The sequence below is a fragment of the Triturus cristatus genome, chromosome 3_2, assembly GCF_964204655.1.
Source record: "Triturus cristatus chromosome 3_2, aTriCri1.1, whole genome shotgun sequence".
Taxonomy (NCBI): domain Eukaryota; kingdom Metazoa; phylum Chordata; class Amphibia; order Caudata; family Salamandridae; genus Triturus; species Triturus cristatus.
The window spans coordinates 794,885,181-794,907,252 of NC_140584.1; the positions used below are offsets into that span (position 1 = coordinate 794,885,181).

Genomic DNA, 22,072 nt, shown 5'->3' on the forward strand with positions numbered 1-22,072 from the left:
AACTCCAAGCACTGCTCCAGTTATCACTGACCCAGAAGAAATCACGCTTTCAACTATCTACCAGGTGATGGCACACAGAGAGGAGTCAAGGTCTGAAAGCTCCCGTACACAATTCTATCCGCCGGATGGCGGAGACCTCCTCTGACTTTTCCTCAAGAATACAAGAGGCAGAAACAAGGATTTCTCGCCTGGAGGACGACCTTGCTCAGCAGAAAACTAAGGTCGAGACAATTCAAACGATCAGAGATGACACTGTGTATAAACTATCAGATTTGGAATACTGGGCCAGACGCAACAACTTAAGAATTCTGGAGATTCCAGAATGTCAAGAGGGTACCAATATCTGCCAATTTGTGGTCTAGCTGTTTGAGGAAGCATTCCCAGATCTCCCTCAATGGGATTGGAAGACCCAAATTCAGAGGGTGCACCGTTTTCCTTTTAACAAACGCAACAAAGATGACCGCTCAGATGGTCGCTCTGATGGACGTTTCGAAGATCGCCCTCGTGCCATCCTGATCTCTTTGAATAACTTTCTGGCTCAAGAGTCCTTGTACAATCTGGCCAGGCCGGATCGTAAAAGAATGGGGAAAGGCTGTAGCTTCTTCGTTTGTCCTGACTACTGTCAGAGAACAGTGGAGCTTCGCTGGCGTCTGCGACAATTAATGCCAGAATTCCAGGCAAAGGGGGCTCAGATCTTTCTCTTGAATCCAGCCAAGCTTAAAATAATCTATAAGGGGCAAACTCATTTTTTTCAAGCAGAAGCTCAGGCCAAGGAGTACTTATTGTCCCTGAACCCCGGACAAAGAAACCTGACTCAATACCCAGATCACATATGTGAGATTTGATTGTGTGTCAGGTCTGCACTGACAGGCCCATATTTCCTCTTTTTGCTCCATTTCCTTTACTAGTCATTATGGAGTATTTTTTTTCCTCTTTTAAGTGAGCAGTAGCGAGAGTGTGAGCTCTCCTAGCTCAGCATCACAAGGGACCGAAGGCCCCCATGCCCTGGTTAATGGGTTGTTTTTCAGGGTGGGGGGCTGGTCAGGGGGAGGTCTCTCTGTGGAGGGTGGAGGTGGGTGGGAGTGGGGCACAAAAGGCTTTTGGCAAAAATAGTCACGGCAGACAACACCAGAATTTAATTAAACAACATTTGGCTATGTATACTTTAGATGGTACTTTGATAACAGACAGATGCCCGATTTGTCTAATACTAATAGGGCTGCTCTGGACAGGTTTTTTTTTCAGATAATGGGGAGGCATAACCTTACTCGAATCTGTTCTTTAAACTGCTGTGGGCTAAATGACTGGAAGAAGAGGGGTATTTTAGCTAAGCTCATCAGGCACTTAGATATACTTTGCTTGCAGGAGACTCGTGTCTCCTGGAACAACCGTACCTGGCTGAAGGAACTTGGTCTAGATCTGATTGCCTGCTCTCGTCAAACTTCAACAATTAGGGGTGTGGCCATCATGGCTAGGCAAGGCATTTGTACCACTAAGCAAGTGAAGGTGGATAATGTAGGACGTTGGGCAATTGCTAATATTCTAATTACGGGATCATCATATAGTATTTGTTCTATATACGGCTCCAATTTAGACGACCCCACCATTTTGATTTTTTTTTAGCATTGAGCTCGCTCTGTGGCCCTCCCCTAAAGTTGTATGTGGGGATCTTAACATCCACTTAAATTCTAGTTTTGATTTATATAATAATACTCCTTATTCTGGCAGGAAGGGCAGGACATTCAATGCTATCCGTGGGCTCTGTCATGAACATGCCTTGATAGAAGTCTGACAAAATCTTCATCCGCCGGGATTTACTTTCTTCTCAGCTCCCCCTAATAAATTTATACGCTTAGACTACTTTTTCGACACTGACCCAATTCTTGAGGGAACTAGTTGTGAGATATATCCCCGAGTAATCTGATCACAACACACTAATTTTACAACTACCGCTCAATGGTCCAAAACCAGTAATGCCAACTTGGACATTTGAGCGAAAATTATTACTTGATCAAGAATACTGTAGGTACATGTCAAACTAGATTATAGACTTTTTTTCTGAGAAATAAGGGTACTGCTCCTAGTCTGGGATACTTTCAAGGCGGCAGTGAGGGGTGAGACCCTCAGCGTTTCCCTACATCGTCAGAAGGTCATCAAGGAAAAGATCAATAGTTGAGTCAATCAACTTCGGGAAGCAGAGCAAGAACTTATTCATGTAATTTTGGACCAGACCCAAAGGGAGAAGTGTCAGCGACAGATTGCTATAGTCAGAAGCAAAATATATCAGTATTTTGCTGAGGAGCTTGCGGCTAAGTTTATTCAGCACAAATCAGATATCTATGAATTTGGTGAAAATACGGGCAGATTATTGGCTAAAAGAATACAGCATAAGGGAGTCATGAATCGTACAAGTCGGATTAAACATAAAGAAGATCAGATTCAGGAACAACCGGCCAAGGTGCTCGAGGTGTTACAAGAGTTTTATAGAGCACTCTACGCTCCAGACTTGGAAGAGGGTGACGCAAATTTACCAGAACAGGAATATCTATGTGACTATGCAACAGCTAAGGTTACACCAGATCAGGCGGTCACACTCTCTTCCCCAATAACCAGGCCGGAACTGGAACTAGCGATTTCTTCACTGGCAGCCGGGAAGGCCGCTGTCCCAGATTCATTACCCCTTGAATTTTATCGAACTTTTAGGCATATCCTAAAAGGGGAATTGGAATCCCCGTTTGCACTTGTCCAGACTGGTAGGACCCCCGATTCATGGCACAAGACTACCATTGTAGTCTTTAGAAAAAAGGACAAGCCAGAGACTAGCCCCTCCTCCTATCGACCAATCTCCCTAATATGTGCGGATAGTAAAATATTTGCTAACATTATTGCACTCGACTGGGAAGGGTCATCGTCCCTCTAGTGCAGAGGTCTTCAAACTTTTTTATGCCGAGACCCCCCTGTCAACATTTTGAGGCGTAAGGACCCCCCTCCTGACAAAAATGTCTAAACCTGTTGACTAAATTGCGTGGGATGAAAATGTAAATGAGGTTATGTGATGCCGCGTATTTTGGGATAGCATTGCTTCATTATTTTGATATTTGTTACACACAGTAACGCTGAGGAAAGATTTCACCCAATCAGTACCCATTTATAACCAAAATACAGCAATTATCATCAGAAAGATTTCAAGTCATCCTTTGTGAAGGGCCTTCCACTCTGCAGCAATACGTGCTGCCACATTAGAAGCTCACCTGGCCCTGACCGGAAGAAGCAGGGGTCCTTAAAACCCTGGCGGTTTTGTGTAGAGTTAAGCCGTTTACCCATGCAGCTTTCCTCTCACCCCCTCCCTTCCATCCCTCTCTTCTCTCCTAACCCCTGATCCCTCTCTCACTTTGCAGGTCATTTTCTTTCACCCCTTTTTACAACTTCTGAACTCTCCCCATTCAACCTCTCACTTCACCTTTAATCACCTCTTGCCATTCTGTCCTTTCACTGCCCTCATCTCTAACAGTCTCTCACATTTATCTCATGGCCTCTCTGGCCCAGTCACCTCCTGTGCCCCTCAGCACTTCTCATTCACCTCGTCTCTTCATTCAAATTTTTGTCTATTTGTATCTTACACCTCTCCAGTCCCCCCATTCCTCTTTCACATCTCCCCTTTGTTCTAACAGAAGCCCTCACCTTTGGATCACACTCACTTCTTGCGTGTCCACACTTCTCTTCGGCAATTCACATTTCTCCTCATCCCTGACCTCTTCAATCAAATTCTCTCACTCCCTTGCTGTCCTCTCTCATTTTGGGTGCGGATGCAAGTTCAGAATGGGATGAATGAATGTATGATTACTGATGGGCTTGTTTGAGTGAGTTGCATATTGAGTAGTGAGGGGGACAGGTGAGTGAAGTGTCACATGAGTGCAGGATGAGTAGTGTACTCGTGTGACTGCAGGTTGAGGTATAGTGTGAGCAGGACAAGTGCATTTTGAGTGCAGAGTGATCACTGTGAGTGCAAGGTGAGCGGGTGAATGGTGCAAGTGCATGGTGATCAGTGTGAGTGCATTGTGATCACTGTGAGTGCAAGGTGAGCGTGACAATAAAGGGCGAGAATGAGGAATGAGTTGTCTGAATGCAGGGTGCATTCCCAGACCCATGAAGTAACTCAGCATGTTATTGACGGGGCGTAGACTTTAAGATCTAAGTTAAACTATTGCGGCATTAATCGGGGATCGAGGGTGTAGGAAATGAATAATGTGCTGATCCTGCAACAAACTTCCAGTCCTATGGTTAGGGTTACCAGCAGATTATTTTGATGGCCCAGTCTGTACAAAAACAGCAGTCACCTAAAGCGGTATTTTCAGCGCTTATCTGTGCATACTTCCCAGGGCCGGCTTTAGTGCTGGTGCGACAATGTTTGTTGGTGCCCCCCCAATGACCACCCCCACCACGGATTCTCTCACTAGCACCCTTTAACAGTGACCAAGTCTCCATAACCCCACACTCTCAGATGCATTGAATTAGTTATATAGTGCCACTCATACCAGTGTAGGGTGTCCGAGCACTTTGCATCACACACACATTACACAGAGACAATCAATCATAAGTGTGTAAATCAGTGTATAGGAAATGTTACATAAGCCAAAGGACTAAAAGTATAGGAGTCACATGTCATCCATACTGGTAGGCAGTATAGTTCAAGAGTGCTTGGTGTGGAGAAGCACAAACTCAGAGTCGAAAAAGAAACCGCATAGTTGGGAGTTTCCTTTAATAATAAGAATTGATTTCTAGCCAAATTAACCCTTTTTGCAACATTAATCAATGGTCTAATAATGTATTCTTTGTAGTGTGCATGCTGTTCTAGGATGAAAGTTAATAGCTCACTATTCTATATTAGTACTTTAAGTTATAAATTGCAAGTAACAAAAGGAGGTCTCTTTTGAAAGCAGTAACCTGCTGATCTCTTCACATCATACGCACTCTGTAATCTACTTGGTACACGTTCTTTGCAGCAGACATATTAACCCTCTGCACTAACTTCACCCAAGTCAAAACCTCAACTAAACAAAATGCTGATCTCGCTCCAGGAAGATAATTAATCACATGAGTTATCTTGACATTTATTTGAGGCCTGGTAATTGCTGGGGAAAGAAACACTGCAGCAGGTGCTTCAAAAGCACAATAAACTTTCACTCACGGCGCCCCCAGGAAGCCAACTTTGTATTCCTTTCCATGAAATGCATTCTCACACTACGGCAGTGAATGTAAAATCCAAATGTAAGGAATAGGCACAGTGGGGACCCAGGGGGTACTGGAACCAGCAAAAAAAACCTAAGCCTCTGTAACCAGTTTACAAAGGCATGTTAAAATGCAAATGGTCTTTAAAGACCTGTGAAAAAACACGGGGGTGCCGGAGATAGGAATCCAGACACTGCCCAGCTGAGCCCCCAGCAGCTCAAGTTTCACTGCAGCAGCCCGGGCTGAGACACAGGACGGGGGAAGTGTGGGGGGGGGGGGGGGGGGGGCTGAAGCCCTTGGGCCTGGGCAGAAGTGTGACTGGGAAGGCGCGACCCCCTTTGCATCACTCCACGGCCCCCCTGGGGGTCGCGCCCCACAGTTTGAAGACCCCTGCTCTAGTGTCTCCTCGTCAGCACGGTTTCGTGTCTGGCCGAGACACATCCGATCATATCCGACGGGCAATAGCATTATTTGACTGGGCTCAAATGCAGAAACAACCTTTGGCAATGATCCTGTTGGACGCCGAAAAGGTGTTCGACAGGGTCTCCTGGGATTTCCTATGGCAATTATTAAAAATCAAGGGATTTTCGCCAGAGTTAATTATAGCCATACAAGCCTTATACATCTCCCCAAAGGCCTCAGTTCATATCTCCGGACAAGAGTCACGCACCTTCTCAATCAGCAGAGGAACGCGTCAGGGATGCCCCTGCTCTCCGCTCTGGTTCTAAATTTACATTGACCCCTTTCTAGGAAAGTTAGATGGCAATATATCGATACAGCTGGCGGTTGTTAACAATATGGCTTATAAAACCTTAGCCTATGCTGATGACATCGCTATTTTCACAAAGGATATCTGTCTGGCTCTTCCCGCTGTTTACAACGCAGCTAAACAATTTGGGGCAGTATCGGGTTATCGCCTCAATGTCGACAAAACCCAAATAATACACTCAGAGGCCGGTAAACCTGTAGGGCTCCCAACTGCTTCAGTCGTAACCTATTTAGGGGTTAAGATTACCCCCATAGTAGAGGAGATACCAGAAATAAAATATACTACCCATCATTAAAGAAGTGAATCAAACTCTTGAGAGATTAGACCACTTACACCTTTCCCTCCAGGGTCGTTCTAATGTATTAAAAGTGTCTATACTTCCTAAATTCTTATATCTATTCAGGACCATCCCAATCGAGTTCCCACGACAGCTTATCTTCAGTGCAGAAAGGGCGTGCCTAAGATTCTTTGGGGGTATCACAAAGCCAGAAGGGCCTCTAAATGGCTAATACTCCCCAGATCAAGGGGTGGGTGGGGGGTAACCCTCTCTAATGTTATATCATTGGTCCGCACTTTTACAGCTAATGGGACCATTAATATCAGGGGGTAAATCAGTGGTGCCTGAATTTGCTAGACCCACAATCTTTGAAATGTTACTTGGTGAAGATTCACGTAATTGCCTAGTCAGGAAAATCGAGCCAAGTTACTATAAGAAAATAAAATTCAAAGTTATACAATTAATGTATTCCGTTTGGAAAAAGGTTCGACGACGGTCTGACATAACTAACATCAACGTATATACCCCCCCCTTCTCTCTCACGGTCTTTTACCCCCAATTTTCTTGGATGCAGTTACTTTCAACTGGGCTAATCTAGGGATTAAAGTACTGGGCGACCTCTTCCCTGATAGTCAATTTGCTTCCTTTTCTGATCTTCAAGACAAATATGGGCTTCCAACTAGGCATTTCTTTAAGTTCTTACAAATTAGAAGCTATCTGTTGAAGATACCAACTTCAGGAGCTGCAAAGTTCGAGAAAATATCTCTTGTAGGATTTATTGAAAGAAGATCAAGGATTGGGCTGATTTATCAAACACTGGTCTCTGACCTGCCAGACTATCTAAGCATCCAAAATGTCAAGTGGGACCGGAAATTTGGACGAGTAGGTACCGATCTGGCAGCCTCCTTGGAGGTTGCCAGCCAGGTCCTAATAACCGGTAGTCTCAGAGCACAACACTACATGTCAATATTTGATTGATCCTACACTCATGGGAAAATCTCCAAATGGTCTAGCATTCGAGGGAATATGTGTAGTAGATGCGGCTCTCTTGCTGCTGATACAATCCACATGTTTTATTCCTGTACTAAATTGGCTCAGTATATTTTAGATGTTGAATTCTTTCTCGTCCAGATTACGGGTAAACCTTTGACTATTACATCTACATTAGTGACTCTGGGCGGGCGGAGGGGGGGGGTCGATCAGATACAAAGTTTGGTAGGACGGAGTAAAGTTGAAGACTGCTTCTTGCTTATCGCCATGTCTGTCTTCAGAGCAGTTATTAGATCTCAATGGATTAATCCTGATCCACCCACCTTTTCTAATTGGAGGGCTCGTTTACTAGCGATATACAATGTGGAAATAGCAGTATACAGATTAAAAGGCAGAAGATGCGAGTTGGGTCAGAAAATCTGGGCCCCTATCATAGACTGGATAGGCTGAATCTGTATGAATACGGTTTTGTTTATGGGAAAAGGTCTGCCAAATTTTGGCATCTTTTTTTTCTGTTAAGCACAGTATGTAATAATTTGCATTTTTTACTGTATCTTCTTTCCTTGGTAGCTTTTCTGTTGTCTGCAAAAAATAAAATAGAAAAAAAAAATAGAAACATCTTTCACACTAACAAACAGCCTTGATTATAAAGTATACATACACAATTAATAACAAATATATCAAACCATCTAAAAAAAAAAAAAGTGAGGAGATGATCATAAGAGTGAGAGAAACAGAAGGTGAAGAATAGTGGCACAGGGCATTGTCAGGAGATGAAGTGTTGACAAGAGGAGAGTAGCAGGACAGAAGGGTGGCCATCCAGGAATAAACTGGCAGGAGGAATGTTGGGGCAAATGGAAATCAACTGTTAAGGGAAGAGAAAATAATTCCACCAGTTGTACTATGAGAAAAGTTTGTACAACTTGCACATCAAGGTTGTTCAGGAAGAATTATGACCAAAGCAAAGGTAAGAGAAGTTCATTGGTGACCCAAGAGGAAGACGTGGTGGAAGAGTGTTAAAAAAAAAAAAAAAAAAAAAAACTATTAATGTACTGCCAAAATGTAAAATGCCGCAGTAAGTTTCTTTGTTGACGGTTTATGTGTCAATGATTCCTTGGAGTAAACCTGGGATGCCTATCACGGTCGCTTTCAACTTGCTAACTGATTACCAGTTAGTGCTTTATATTTATTGCGTGTTGGCAAAACATCTGGAATTTCGAAACGCCAACAGTCACTGACTTCCTGAATGAGAAGTTTGTGAAGGAGGGCTGGATTTCTTTTAAAGCATGGTTGTGAAACATCTTACCCGCTAAATTAGAACGGTACCATCTATATATCCTATTTTAGCTCTGCGAACAAAGGGGTCGTTAACAATGTTGAATCCCACTAGACCTATATTTCTTCGCAATTGGCTTAAGAATGCTCCATGGACCGACAATGAAATTACCTTATGAATTCAAAATGTACTCATTACAACACTTACATTCACTTATTTCTTTATTTTTACAATTTAAGAACATTTTTTTTATATGAAATACCATTTTAAAACAAAGCCAATTTTTGTTAATGCACTATACAATTCAAAGTTCTTCTAGAATATTAACTTTTGCTTTGTATACATCATATCCTTGTAAAAAACACATTTTTATATCAATATCAAACAAAAGCCTTTGGAGTTTGCAAATATACTTGTTTTTCCCCCAAACATGTGCAACATCCTGCTCTCTTTCACACTAAAACATATCACACTAAAACATACCATCACTCACATATACCATTCATACCCATTCCAACTCCTTATTACGTACACTAACAAATACCACGAGAGAGAACTTCAATTTCAGCCGATGTGGTGTTGAGAGTTGGGATCTTGCAATAACCAGTCAATGTACATGTCGGTGGAACTTTTAGTTTAAGGACACCTTCTTCAGTGCCACCTATATTTGCAATTTAATGACGGTGGATCTGAAGGGGGTATCTTCGTATGGGATATAAAAACTTTTATTGTCAAACCAGAATACGAATTAACTAGAATGAGAAAAACTCGAAGGTTAAACCTGTACAGGATAGAAACCTCCACCTATATACAAGACTAAAACAAACACTTAAAACAATACTTACTGTGCAATACCTTATGACCCATCAACAAGAAGACCCAAATCTCCTCCTTTCTTAGTGCCAGTCACATGCTAAGTATAGACAAAGTGCAAGAAAGGAACAATTACAAGGAACCTATTTTACAACATGCTTGTGTGGGATTCATAGTTGAGCAGTTATTGTATAAATCAAATCAATTAGGAATACCTGATAGTTCCTGGTCAATATACATCTCTTCTAGATAGATTATATGGGAGTCTATGTGGTCCATCTGTTAATACCGGGACTTAAACTTGATATTTTGTGGCAAAATCTAGAGATACAAATACAAAATTAAATATTGAGGTCTCGTGTTGACTAGCTCAAGGAAAAGTTTAAAATGTAATCCATATAGACTTTGCCTTTCGTGATACCATAAAAATATACCCAGAATATTCGAAGCTCCTATGCAAGAAATGTGTTTAAGCTTATAAAATGATCCAAGTCGTACTGAATCACAGCTTTGCAGAATACTGTATTGAGAATTAAGCAGGGAGTAGCCAAAAAGGAAAAACGCTGGTCATGTGGCTAAATTGGTACCTGTCCTGCTGATACCTCCATCTGACTTCCACTCACATTCCATGCTGTGGAATCACCCAGCCTAAATAATAAAGAACACAAAGTACCAGGGAGCTTGCATTGGTTTTGAGTGATGTGCATTAACATAGAGTGCAGCGGTGCAAAGAGGGGCTGAGTGCCGTGGCTTAGAGTAGATGTTTCAGAGTAGAGTTCAGTGGTGCAGAGTAGACTAGAGAGGCTTAGGGGGGATTGGCATAAAGTGCACTGGTGTACAGTGGAGTGGTACAGAGTAGAGTGCAGTGGCATAGAGTGAAGAGGTGATGAGAAGAGTGGAGTGACATGGAGTGGATTGGCATGGAGTAGTGGAGAGTGGGGTGACGTGAAGCATGCATGGTAGTACACTGCCAATAAATACAACACATCTTCAGTTAAAATGGCCATTACCTTGGCACTCACATATTGTTTTACTGATAAAAGTATACAGCACACAAACGATAATGTGTGGAAATGCCATCAACCAACCAATGTATTTATTTGATCGTCAGCACAGTTTATTTACAGACATTTACATTTTGTTGACTGGTAGAAAACCTAAATAACATTGTACCGCTTTCCTTAAGTTGACCCCCAGTAACCAGCATGATTGTCACATAAATCTTCTCACTTTGAAGTCAGAGAAAGAAAAATAAACACCAAGCTCCCTGGCAGACACAGCCTGACATTTTAGGCAAGAAAAGAAGATTTAAAGGCCTGTTCACATAAAGCAAGATTGTGGAAGAATAAAGTAAACTAGGTTTGGGTAATGGGAGGGATAAACTAGAGTAGGCTGAGACATAAAAAGGTAAGATTTTCTAGAGAAAAATGATATATATATACACACACACACACACACACACACACACACACACACACACACACACACACACACACACACACAGTCTAAGACCACCAGGCATACCAATAATAGTGGCTCAGGGCAGTCTGTTCGAAAATACCTCTAAATGTATTGATTATTTTTTTAATCCAAAAGTCAGTCCATTACCATAGTACATCATGGATACCTCTGATTTCCTGAAGTGCATCTACGATGTTAAATGGGACTGAATACGAGACAGGGTGTGCTTCAGTTTAACTTCTAGTGATTCGTATCTTTTCCGTTCCAACCCTGTTAAGCACCCCAACTGAATCGCAAAGAATTTTCATGAACAACATCTTTTCACGTCAAAGGCCGTCTACGATATGTCAGTGGCAGGAAGAACTACAAAGAATATGGTTCATTTACATGTTAGCTACTTACAACGGATCTATCTAAAGTTGAACTTTCATATGCACTTATTGTATTTATGACAGTTGCAAAGTAGAGGAGAATGAAATATCATTTTGTTTGCAGGATGCCTTTTTTATTTATTTTTAGGATGTCTTATTTTTAGGATGCCTTATTTTTGGGATGCCTTATTTTCCCTTAGGAGTACACTATGATTTCGGTGGATGGACGGATAAGTGTTTCGCTTCTTTACATTTGAATAATCTTGATATATACACGGAGCATGTATTTTGCATTTTGCTTTAGGTGGATTGTGGGTAGAGGGGTTGATATGATCATCAGTATGTTGGAGGGTGGAGAACACGATCAGGTGACCTGGATGTCACACAGCTGGTTCAGGTAACGCGAGATTTAAAATTCAGTTGAGCAGAGTGTTTCAAATGAGCCTATGTTTGCGCATAGAGAGAAGAGTTACGTTGTTTTGAACACGGCAGGATTACCGAAGGTATGCACTGGGAGTCCAAAATGCTTTAAATGGTTGATTTCAATTAACTGTAACTTTGTGATAAGTTGGGCAGGATATTTTGAATGGGTTTCACATTTAATTTTTATTTGTTAAATTTTGTCTGTATTTGTAGAATTCACACAAGGTGCATGTAAGAGCATCACGTTCGTATTTGAGGTTATGGGGTCCTGATTTATTTGCAGTGGGTGGTAACTAGCTGAGGATCGTGGTAAAGGAATATGCACGGAGACTTTGTATTTAAAATTAGTTACAGGTGCACAGATTTCGTAATTGCTTTAGGAGTTGGGTTCAACAAGGAAATGTTTGTTTTAAAATCATTGCTACATGAGAATAATTTGTTTGACTGACGAATACTTTTTAATACACTTGTAGAAACCCCTGACGAAGGTCACTGTATGACCGAAATGCATTGGGTGAAAGTAAAATGAGACGGAGGATTCGAGATTCATAACGTGCCTGTGATTAGGCCCGGATGGGCAATTCCTGTGCAAACATAAAGCATGAAACAATGGGACCTCGCACCTTTGACGCGATGGACAAGTTTTGTCAATAACATTGAATAAATAAGATTAAACGTTTTGGAATACTGACTGAGTATGTGGATAATTTTGAACACATATGTGCATAAGGCTGTGCAACTCTTTCATGACTTGTAAACCACAGGTCACGTTTTTTGATGCGTTAAATGGGAAAGTGCCATGGTGCTTATAACACTTGATGTTCCTTCTTCTATACACTATACAGATGGCCTACGGGCAGTACAGCATTTTTTACACAAGACCGTTAGCTTTGCTCTACATTACCATATGCTTCTAGAGATGATTGAGTGGTGCCTCATTAATAATATCTTCATCTTTGGTAAACAATTGTATCAACAACAGAGAGGGACTGCAATGGGCACCTGTTTCGCCCCCAGCTATGCGAATCTTCACCTGGGCTGGTGGGAGGAACAGGTGCTCAGCGGAAAGGGCATGGAACATTGGCTGCAACACACCACTTTGTGGCTAAGGTATATAGACGACCTCTTTGTGCTGAGGCAGGGCACAGGGAGGGAGGCTAAACAGCATGTAAGGGAGCTGAACGAGAATAATCCGAATCTCAAATTCACTGCTAGCATTAGCTCCACTTCAGTGGACTTTCTGGATGTCCGTATTACTACTGGTACTAATGGTTTGGGGACCACAATATTCAGAAAGCCTACTGCCGGCAATACCATATTGCATGCCAAACGTTTTCACCCTGCACCACTTATTAGAAGCATCCCCTTTTGGGAACTGTACAGAGCCAAAAGAATCTGCAGTACTCCAGAGTCAACCGCCGAAACCGAAAAGGAAATGCTGGAGAGATTTAGGCAAAGAGGATACTCTGATCGTAACCTGGATGCAGCCTGCAAAAGAGCCAGACAAATTTATAGGGAAAAATCTCTTTGATCCCTCTAAAACCAGTGCAAAAAGGAAAGACAGTATACCCAAGCCCAGATTCTTAACTACATAGAACCAGGGACATCAGAGGGTGCGACAGGTTATGTCCAAACATTGGCATCTTCTTAGAGAAGACCCGATTATTAGCCCATTGGTCCCCAGACGCCCTATTATTACCCAAGTCTATGAGGGACCACTTAGTTAGAAGTGATTTCTAGAGAAGTGCCAAATCTCAAACATGGTTGACCCAATATGATGGCTTTATAAAATTCTTCAAATGTAAAGCACGCAAGATTGGTGAAAATCGTACATCTGTTGACACACCGTTGAACAAGAAAATTAAGATACAGGGTAACCTCACATGCAAAGCTGAATATGTTGTATATATCCCAATGTGTCCTTGCAGGAAGATTTATGCTGGAAGTACCACACTGCCGGCACACAGGAGAATATTGCAACTTATTTGTGCCATCATACACAGGGATCGCAGCTATCCAATGTCCCGTCACTTTGAAAAAGAACATCAAGGTGACCCCACGGCCTTGAAGTATAGCTGTGTGGCACAAGTGCCAAAAAGGAAAAGAGGAGGCGACAGAGAAAAAGAACTGCGGAAACTCATAACCTGGTACATTTTAGAACTAGACAGTAGGGAACCAATGGGTCTGAATGTGGACGAAGAACTATATACCCGTCTTCTCTGAATATTATAAGAGGATTAGTTACTGCTTACCTGGGGGTGTGTGGATATGTGTTCAAGTCTATGCACTTGAGCATATTAGGCATCATGTATGGTTATTTGCGTGGGTTCGTCTCAAATATCAATGGAATATCACTGGGACCAACCCTGATGGTATGAGAGATTCGAAATACCCCAAATTCTTGACAAGAGATTTAACTATTGTTTACATTTTTGATAGGCCTCCTATGTCCTATTGGACGGGTATATTTATACATGTATTTATTTGGCACCAGTGCACTTTATTTAGGTGATGTAAACAACGCGGTAAAGGCAAACATCAGGCAGTTGCTGGTGGGAATTTGCAATCATGTACTTTAAATGAGGTATGGGATTAATAAATAGTATCCCATGTACTATTGGTCTTCTAGATCAATTATTGAGCTTTGTAACCAACTATGTTTTTTTCATGAATTTTACAAAGTAATTAGCCATTTGCATTACAATGTGGACCAAAGTTCAAGGGGGGTAGCAAACAGGTCATATTTTGTACATAAATATTTATAATAATATAATGGAATTAAAGTGATTTTTGACAATTAAATTTTGCTAATAGAAACTATGTCCCTCACCCCGAAGGTGAACAGATAATACTATGCCGTTTATGCATGTATCTTGTAACTAAAATATCTTTTTTATGTCTATTACACCCTTTGTCTAGGTTTACTACACTGTTTACTATATTAAAAACTTTAAAAATGGTGCTCACTGTCGTGATGAAGGCTGCCGTGCGCAGTTGAAACCCGTTGCCAGTTTGTCACTCGCAAAATGCTTTAAATAACAATATGTTGAACAATTTGCCAAGGAGTTTGTCCGTATCCATTAGTTTCCTTCTTGGATACATTGTGTTATATATCTCCACACACTTACCCCAGGGGAAATAATAGGTCGCACTCCGGCATTCAGTGGAGATCGAAACGAGTAGGTTTTGTTTGTTTGCCTAAGGAGTAATTGCAACCTGTGGAAATAAAGCATCAAAAGCTTTTTTGAAAGTAAACACCGGAGTGCAACCTATTATTTCCCCTGAGGGAAGTGTGTGGAGATTTTATGGCGGCCGGGCTCGGTCGCGAGGCAACGCACAGCTAGGAGAGCGCCATGCCAGCGAAAGGAGCCAAAGGAGGATTGAAATACACACACACACACACACACTTTATAGCATGTCGTAAAGAAATTACTGTGTATAAATGGGACAAGGTGCTAAATAATCATAAGCTTATGAAACAGGGTTAATTCACTGGCAGTGGTGTACTACCTGTTCTAGGGTGGTGTGAGCCTACTGTACCTGTAAACACTGGTTTTGCCGGGGTCTGCATGTTCTAATTCTCCATTAGAGAGGCTACCATGGATTTCCAAGGCTTAAGTCACAAGTATGTGAGCTTGCAGAGCAAGAGTACGGGAGAAAAACTAAAGCAAGTTAGGATAGTTGGAGCTACACAGCTGGATTAAACACTGGGTTGGCCAAAAGCAAACTTAGAACCTAAACAACCATGCAATAACAATGAGATTTTTCATCCAAACCCCAAACTTACATATTTTGCCAGATATAATTGCCCTTCGAAGTAATGAGGGCAATGTGAGTAACCTGATTCAAAAGGGTATCATTCTTTGGATATTGTGATGGGGGGGGGTGGAGGGGGGGGGGATTGAGGGCAGGGCAATAGTCCTAAATAATTATACATTTTCACTTCACCCATCTCTTTTCTCTCGAAATAGTCTGAGGTTTGAAAAACTACATTGTTTAGGTCATTACGGGTAACTCATCCTTTGCCACAGTAAATTGGGGTCCGAAACAAAACTTTTTGTAGCTAAATCCCACAAAGGGGGAGGGCAGTAAATAGTGCTGACAGACAGCACTTCAACACTGCATGGCCTCTCACCCAGGGTGTCCGTCCTGTGCCTTCTAAAAACAGTTCAAATGATGGTATGCTTATAGGAAACAAAACCAAAGGGGATGATGGACGGAGTATTGAACATTGCAAGCATTCATCTCAAGTCAACTGATCTGGGTTTAATCCATCATTCTTTAGCTCACTCTGCCACCCCAGTTCAGACATGGCCATATGCAAATCAGTCTGACCCAGTGCCTCATGGGAACAGTGAGCTAAAGAATGATGGATTAAACCCAGATCTGTTGACTGGGGGTGAGTGCTTGCAATGTTCAACACTCCATCCATCATCCCCTTTGGTTTTGCTTTGTTTGCCCTAAGTTGGCAAGGTATGCCCAGACATTGGTCCCTTGCTCACTTTGCCACTGGATTCAAGCTAGCCTGTCTGCTGACAGCCGATTTGCCAGAAACCGGGGTCCCTTGCTCACTTTGCCACTGCACTCAAGATAGCCTGGCTGATGAGGGTTATGAACCCGAAACCGGTCCCAGGATGCTTGTTTCCGGTCCAGGGAAGACATGGCTCGGCAGTTCGGCTTAACTGTTCCCATGAGGCACAGGGTCAGACTGATTTGCATATGGCCATGTCTGAACTGGGGTGGCAGAGTGAGCTAAAGAATGATGATGGATTAAACCCAGATCAGTTGACTGGGGGTGAGTGCTTGCAATGTTCAACACTCCGTCCATCATCCCCTTTGGTTTTGCTATGCTTATATAAAAACCTTTCCTTTGAGCCTTAAATAACAGCATATGTCAACAAATATATAATATAATGCTGATATTAATTTGTGGGTGTACTGTTTTATTATATTTTTATGCTTAATTTAATAAAACATGAAAGGCTTCAACAGTATGAGTGCAGATTTATCAGTTAAATTAGGAAATATACAATCTTACAAATCAATTATTCACAAAATATGTATTGATAAGATGGCCCAAAAATACTTTTGGATAAATACAGACGGAAATGCTAAAAAAAAAAAAAAAAAAAAAAAAAAAACACACAATATATATATATATATATATATATATATATATATATATATATATATATATATATATATATATCATAAAACAAGGAACACCATTTATAACTTATGAAATATCAACAATGGTGGTATGTGATCTACTCTATGCAAGCTGACCGGAAAACTTGTTGCTGCTATACAACTCAAGAGGTAGGTCTAACCTAAAAGTCCCTCGTGCAACAATTGTATAAGTGTCATGAGAAACTGGATCTGTCCAGCTCGTTGTACAACAAAAGTTTGATAAGTTTTCAGACATGCCAGAGAACAGTCAGTCAAAGTAGCTCCAGGGAGAGAATCGAAACACTTTCACATATTAAATCCGCAATGCCTACCGTTGTCACACCTGGCCTAAAACCCAAAAACAAAGTGAGAATGCCGCTGTCCCGCAGTAAGTCTTCAAAATGCCCGTGACACGATACAACAATTGCTCACCCTTGCACTCTGGGGACCTACTCCCCACTGCTTGCCCTCGCCTCCTCTCTTCCTCGTTTTCCTTGTATCCCCCTTCATTATTTCCTTCTTATCCAGAAGACAGTTGAGGAAAAAACGGAGCCCGGCCTCTTCGGTCCAGGACCAGCTAGTTCCGTCCACTCAACAAGTCATACTGTTCACTGAACTAAACTGCTTTTGAGATGGGCGGTACCCCTTGTCTCTAATAGGACGGCAGGGGCAAAGGCACGTGCGCCTTCTACACCCAATGAAAACTTCAAATTGTATGTAACGCACAATGAATGGTTGGAGGGCTTTTGATGACCCAATCCTAGGTCACGTTACACATTACCAATACCGCCCGCTCCCAGACGACTGCTAGAATATGTTGTGCGATAGGATTGGTTCTAATGCGACCCGGAAGTGCTAAAATTACGGACAAATGACATCCATTGAAAGATCGGCTACGGACGACGGACATGAGACTGAATTTACGGACGGTCCGTGTAAGTAGCGGATAGGTAGCCACAATATCAGTCACAGATTTGTACTGTAGTTGTAATCTGATCTGAGCTGGCCACTCATTGCTTTTCCTAAATTCCATGTGTAGGGTGACTAGCTGTACAAAATAAAAAAAACCGGGACAGGCCACAGACGTAGAAGTAGGACTAACATTTGGTTCCGACCAGGTACATGGGTTCGTAAAAAGAATTATGTGCACCTATCCCACGTAGAACGAAACCTAAAACATTTAGAGCACATTATTAAAATTTCAGTTTGAAGCGGTCAGAGGCAAACATTCTTTAAATAATGCTTTTATTAAATAACCCGTCCCCTTGTTCCTTCCTAGACTCCGATTAAGCTCGGAAATAGGTTGATATACTTGGATCTTGTCCGAGGGTAGCATTGTAATGTTGAGCGACCTTTCTTTAAATCTTGATTTATGAATGAGACTGAGCAGTACAGCATGGCAGTCAATAAAACAGTTATTCTCCGTGCAAGGTGTATTGTGCAGGAACGACCAGTGGGAACTCGAATATGCATGGCATTAATTATTAATGTAGTCACGCACACCCGACCTTCTCTTTAAAAACGGGACATTTAGTTATTTTAAAGAAAACTCTTGGGAGACCAGGATAGACCTAGAAAAACGGGGACACTCTGGGAAAATCCGGGTCGTCTGTTCCCCATCTGTTGGATCTATATTCTATTCAGCACACCCCAGCCTCCAAGGGTAGCTGTTATTGTAGAGTCATGTTGGGTACAAGTTAGCCTCGAGAGTCTGCCAATCGGAGCCTCAGTACCAGACTAGTGTTGAATTGTCCTTCCCTTGTGTCCCTGAGGGTCATCTCCCATTTGTTGTCTAAGGAACTGTCATATGTTTGGGACCCTCAGTCAAGACTACACCATATTCTGCCAGCTTGTATGAGGTGGCTAAGCTGGAACTCGGGTCCTGGGACTACTTGATAGTCCTGCTGGTGCTTCAATGTCCCCTGCAGGTACTAATACCCCCATCCTTTCCAGCCAATCTTTTGAGTAGTATTTCACGTTCACTCATGTGTTCCGCCTATGCAAGCACTGTCATTGTTTGGACTCGGCATACATACCCTTCTTACAGCACTTACCGTCCCCCCCGGATGGGGCAGTTTGAGACAGTGAGACCTGAACTCCACTTTCGATTTTGCTTTCACTGAAAAAAGGGTTTTGTTATGTTGGGCGTTTTTTACATGTCCCAAAGGTCGCCAATTCCCCAGTATTGTGGTCAAAAGACATTTCTGCATTAATCTTCATGGTGGGCACTGTGGAGCGAAGGCAGGTCGTGCATCCATTTAATAGGCGAATTTGATTACAACCATTGGTTCTTGGTATACAAGCGGATATGTGCTGGTAGTTGCTTTCCCTATAGCAGGTGGGGGTGGGGGTGGGGGGGGGGGGTTTGGTGGCTGTGACAGTCTACTAAATCTGAATATGTTCTCTGTTTCAGTGACCTTGTATCACTGTCCCGTTGTCACTGGATTTCTTCATTTAATGTGGGTTTCTGTAGTGTGAAGCATACCCAGCTGAACAGTGACCAGTTTTACATAAGTAGAAGCAAGCACTTAGAATAAGTTTTCCCAGAGCATATTGAAACATATAAAATATAGGATTTTAAAGTTTTGCCTTGGACAGTAAAATATAATTCCACAATATATAGCTTGTAACAATAATCCAAATGCAGAAATAAAAGGATAGCAACATGTGTATGCTTATGGACTTTTTTTCGAGTTTAAAACAGCATCTTTAGTCCCGCTCTTTAAGAGGTAAAAAGTTACAATTTTTTTTGAAAAATCGGATATTTTTCTTTTTTTAAAATACATCGGGGGAGGGATTAATTCCGTTATCAGGAATAACGGAATTACAAACCTAATTGCTTATTGTATTTTCCTAGTTTGAATGTATTCTATACTGATTGTTTGTCCTAATGACAGTTTATTGTTCGAGTCCTTATGATGCTTATCCCACTCAATCTATATTGCCCACAAGAATAAACATCACCCTGTTCCTGTAAATATACCACGGTTTCAGTATCCGTACCCACCTGTACAAGGTAAAGTGATTGGCATTTTTAGTCAAGTCAATAATAACTTTATTTCGGTCAATTTGACCTTAAAAGTACATCTAAAATGGCATACAATTAATTTACTTTAAAATCAAAATGGATAAAAAGAGAGAGAGCAAGATCGGATACATACAATAAAAACAATTTCATAAAACATACACAGGTATGGCCTAGAGCAATATGAAATGTGGTGCAATCTATGGAAGCTGCTCAACAAGTAGGAAAATCAGATCATATAAGTCGGTAGGTTGATCAAAGATGGAAGCAATATTAGCAATTCAAAGTGCATGTGCGAGATATGAGCAGGTCACCGGTCCAAATATGAAAGGTCAGAGCTTATGAAAGGTCAGAGCTTTATCTTAGCCACTAGAAGCGGTCAGTTCTCGGGAGCAACAAACTAATATAACAGTTAATTCGAAATGTAAATAAACTGCATCAATGCAAGTGATCTCAATTGGGCAGTAAAGTAAGTAGACTCTTTAAAATTCCTCATTGCATTTGTGTGAGAGTATAGGCCTTATTTATTTAATTGGTTTTAAAAATGCTGTGCGAGTGCACCACATAGAGCATAAAAAGCCTGCTACCGAGTATACTATCAGGAGGCTCGAATCGTGTTTCAGTATCCTAAAAGCCTCGCAACAGCACCTGGTACCTAGGTTTCTACAGATCTGAACCAGCCACTGTTTTCTCGCATTTGTGGTAGCCAGGGCAGCAAAAGAACACATGAAAGTCTGATTCTGTGAAGCAGTCACAGGCCGGGCACCCCGAGATTTGTGAGCCTGCCCATTTATTTGTAAAATAGCAGTGGCAAGGCCCCCGTGTCTGAACTGCAAATAGAGCTTTCTTGTGGTTGCCGGCTTGATGACATTCAGTGCCGGCTCTAGTCCTTGGTTTCTAGGAAAACTGCAGTCAGCTTACCTACTAAAGGATTGCTCTGGAGTTGGGCCAGTTTACACTCCCAGTAGCAGTCCTTTAGCACTTTTCTGGACACTGTGGTGCAAGCAACTTCCGGGTCACCCCGTCCCAGATTTTCTGACGTGTCAGTTTTAGAGTAATGTATTGATGTTGTTTATGTTCACCTATCACGGTGCATTTGTCCCAAGCAATGGTGCATTTCCAGTCCCAGAGTTGGTATATTTCATGTTTCTGCATATGAGACTTCCCACTTTTGGCTTGTGTGCCTGTCTGTCCTAGTGCACCTCATTGCTTGTCCTCATGCGTGTCTCATCCTCCTAAGTATTTTGTCTTGTATTTTTATCCTCTGTGCAGTGACAATGAACCCTGTCTGCACAGGTGTTTTTTTTGCCTGTGTGTGTATATGCACATCCTCCTGTCGGGGTGTGTTTTTCTGTATGCCTTTTCCAGTGTCACTGTATTGCTGTCCCACTGTGCCTTTCATTTTTCCAGTATCTATGCATTCCCTGGCTCGGTAGGCACTCTGTTCCACTGTTTATGACCATGCACTTTTGCACAGGTCTTTGTCTTCCAATCCTAGAGTCTCCCCAGTCCATAGTTTGAGTGCACCCCTATCCTTGTGTCATTATATTGACCGTGTTCCTGCCAATGTATCCTTTACTCAGTATTAATCTCTTCTTTGTTCTAATGTAGATCTATTCCCTACCCTGGTGTACCTGTCCCAGGGGGATTGTATTCATCTCCATTGTCCTCCTACCTGTCTGTTTGTGAAGTCCCTGCATTCGCTGTTCCATCGACCTTTCTTCTGCCTCTGTGGTGCAGGCAGTTGTTCCTTCAATCGAAGAGCACAGGCTGCCACAAAGACTTACCCATGGCTTTCAGTGGTGCAGTCAATTACTAATACAGATCCATGGCGTTTGTCCACATCGGTATTTTGGTTCGTTGGTACATAGTACTATGAGGTGACACAGGCTGTGCCGTAGCTCGCCCCAGAGGTCATTCAAATGAAAGCTAATATACTTTCTAATGGTCTGTAATTGGAGCACAGGATGCCTCGGTGGCCCCTGTTCCCTGTTGAGACCTAGTGGTAGGTGCAGAGGGTGTCTGAGTGGGCTGTGGTTGCTGCTGGAAATTGTAGTGCTGATCCATCAATGGTGAATGTGATGAGTTTATTTTGGCATGTAGAGTTTGTCTGCTGGCAGTGGGTTTTCAAAATATTAGCCACCATAAAGCCTCACGTCTTGCAGCCTTCAACTAAATCAGTGTGTGGTCTGTGTTCCAGTGTAATCATCAGTCTTGCTTTCACGCTACTGCAGTATTTGCATCCAATCAGAGTGCATTTGCCGAGCAT

At 42.1% G+C, this 22,072-nt stretch overlaps 1 protein-coding gene and 1 long non-coding RNA gene across 3 annotated transcripts in view; one reads left to right on the plus strand and one right to left on the minus strand.

Moving 5' to 3' along the window:
* Nucleotides 1-17,460, minus strand: part of LOC146858163 (uncharacterized) — a 69,255-nt gene extending 51,795 nt beyond the window's left edge. Inside the window, exon 1 of the long non-coding RNA XR_014979994.1 lies at nt 17,211-17,460. This is a non-coding gene — a long non-coding RNA (uncharacterized LOC146858163). The remainder of the gene's footprint in view (nt 1-17,210) is intronic.
* A 161-nt stretch (nt 17,461-17,621) lies between these two features.
* Nucleotides 17,622-22,072, plus strand: part of INO80D (INO80 complex subunit D) — a 294,761-nt gene continuing 290,310 nt past the window's right edge. The window contains exon 1 of one of the 2 annotated variants that reach the window (XM_085648924.1): nt 17,622-17,713. The gene's annotated coding sequence lies outside the window, so the exon portion shown is untranslated. The remainder of the gene's footprint in view (nt 17,714-22,072) is intronic. The other variant, XM_085648925.1, reaches the window with a different exon arrangement.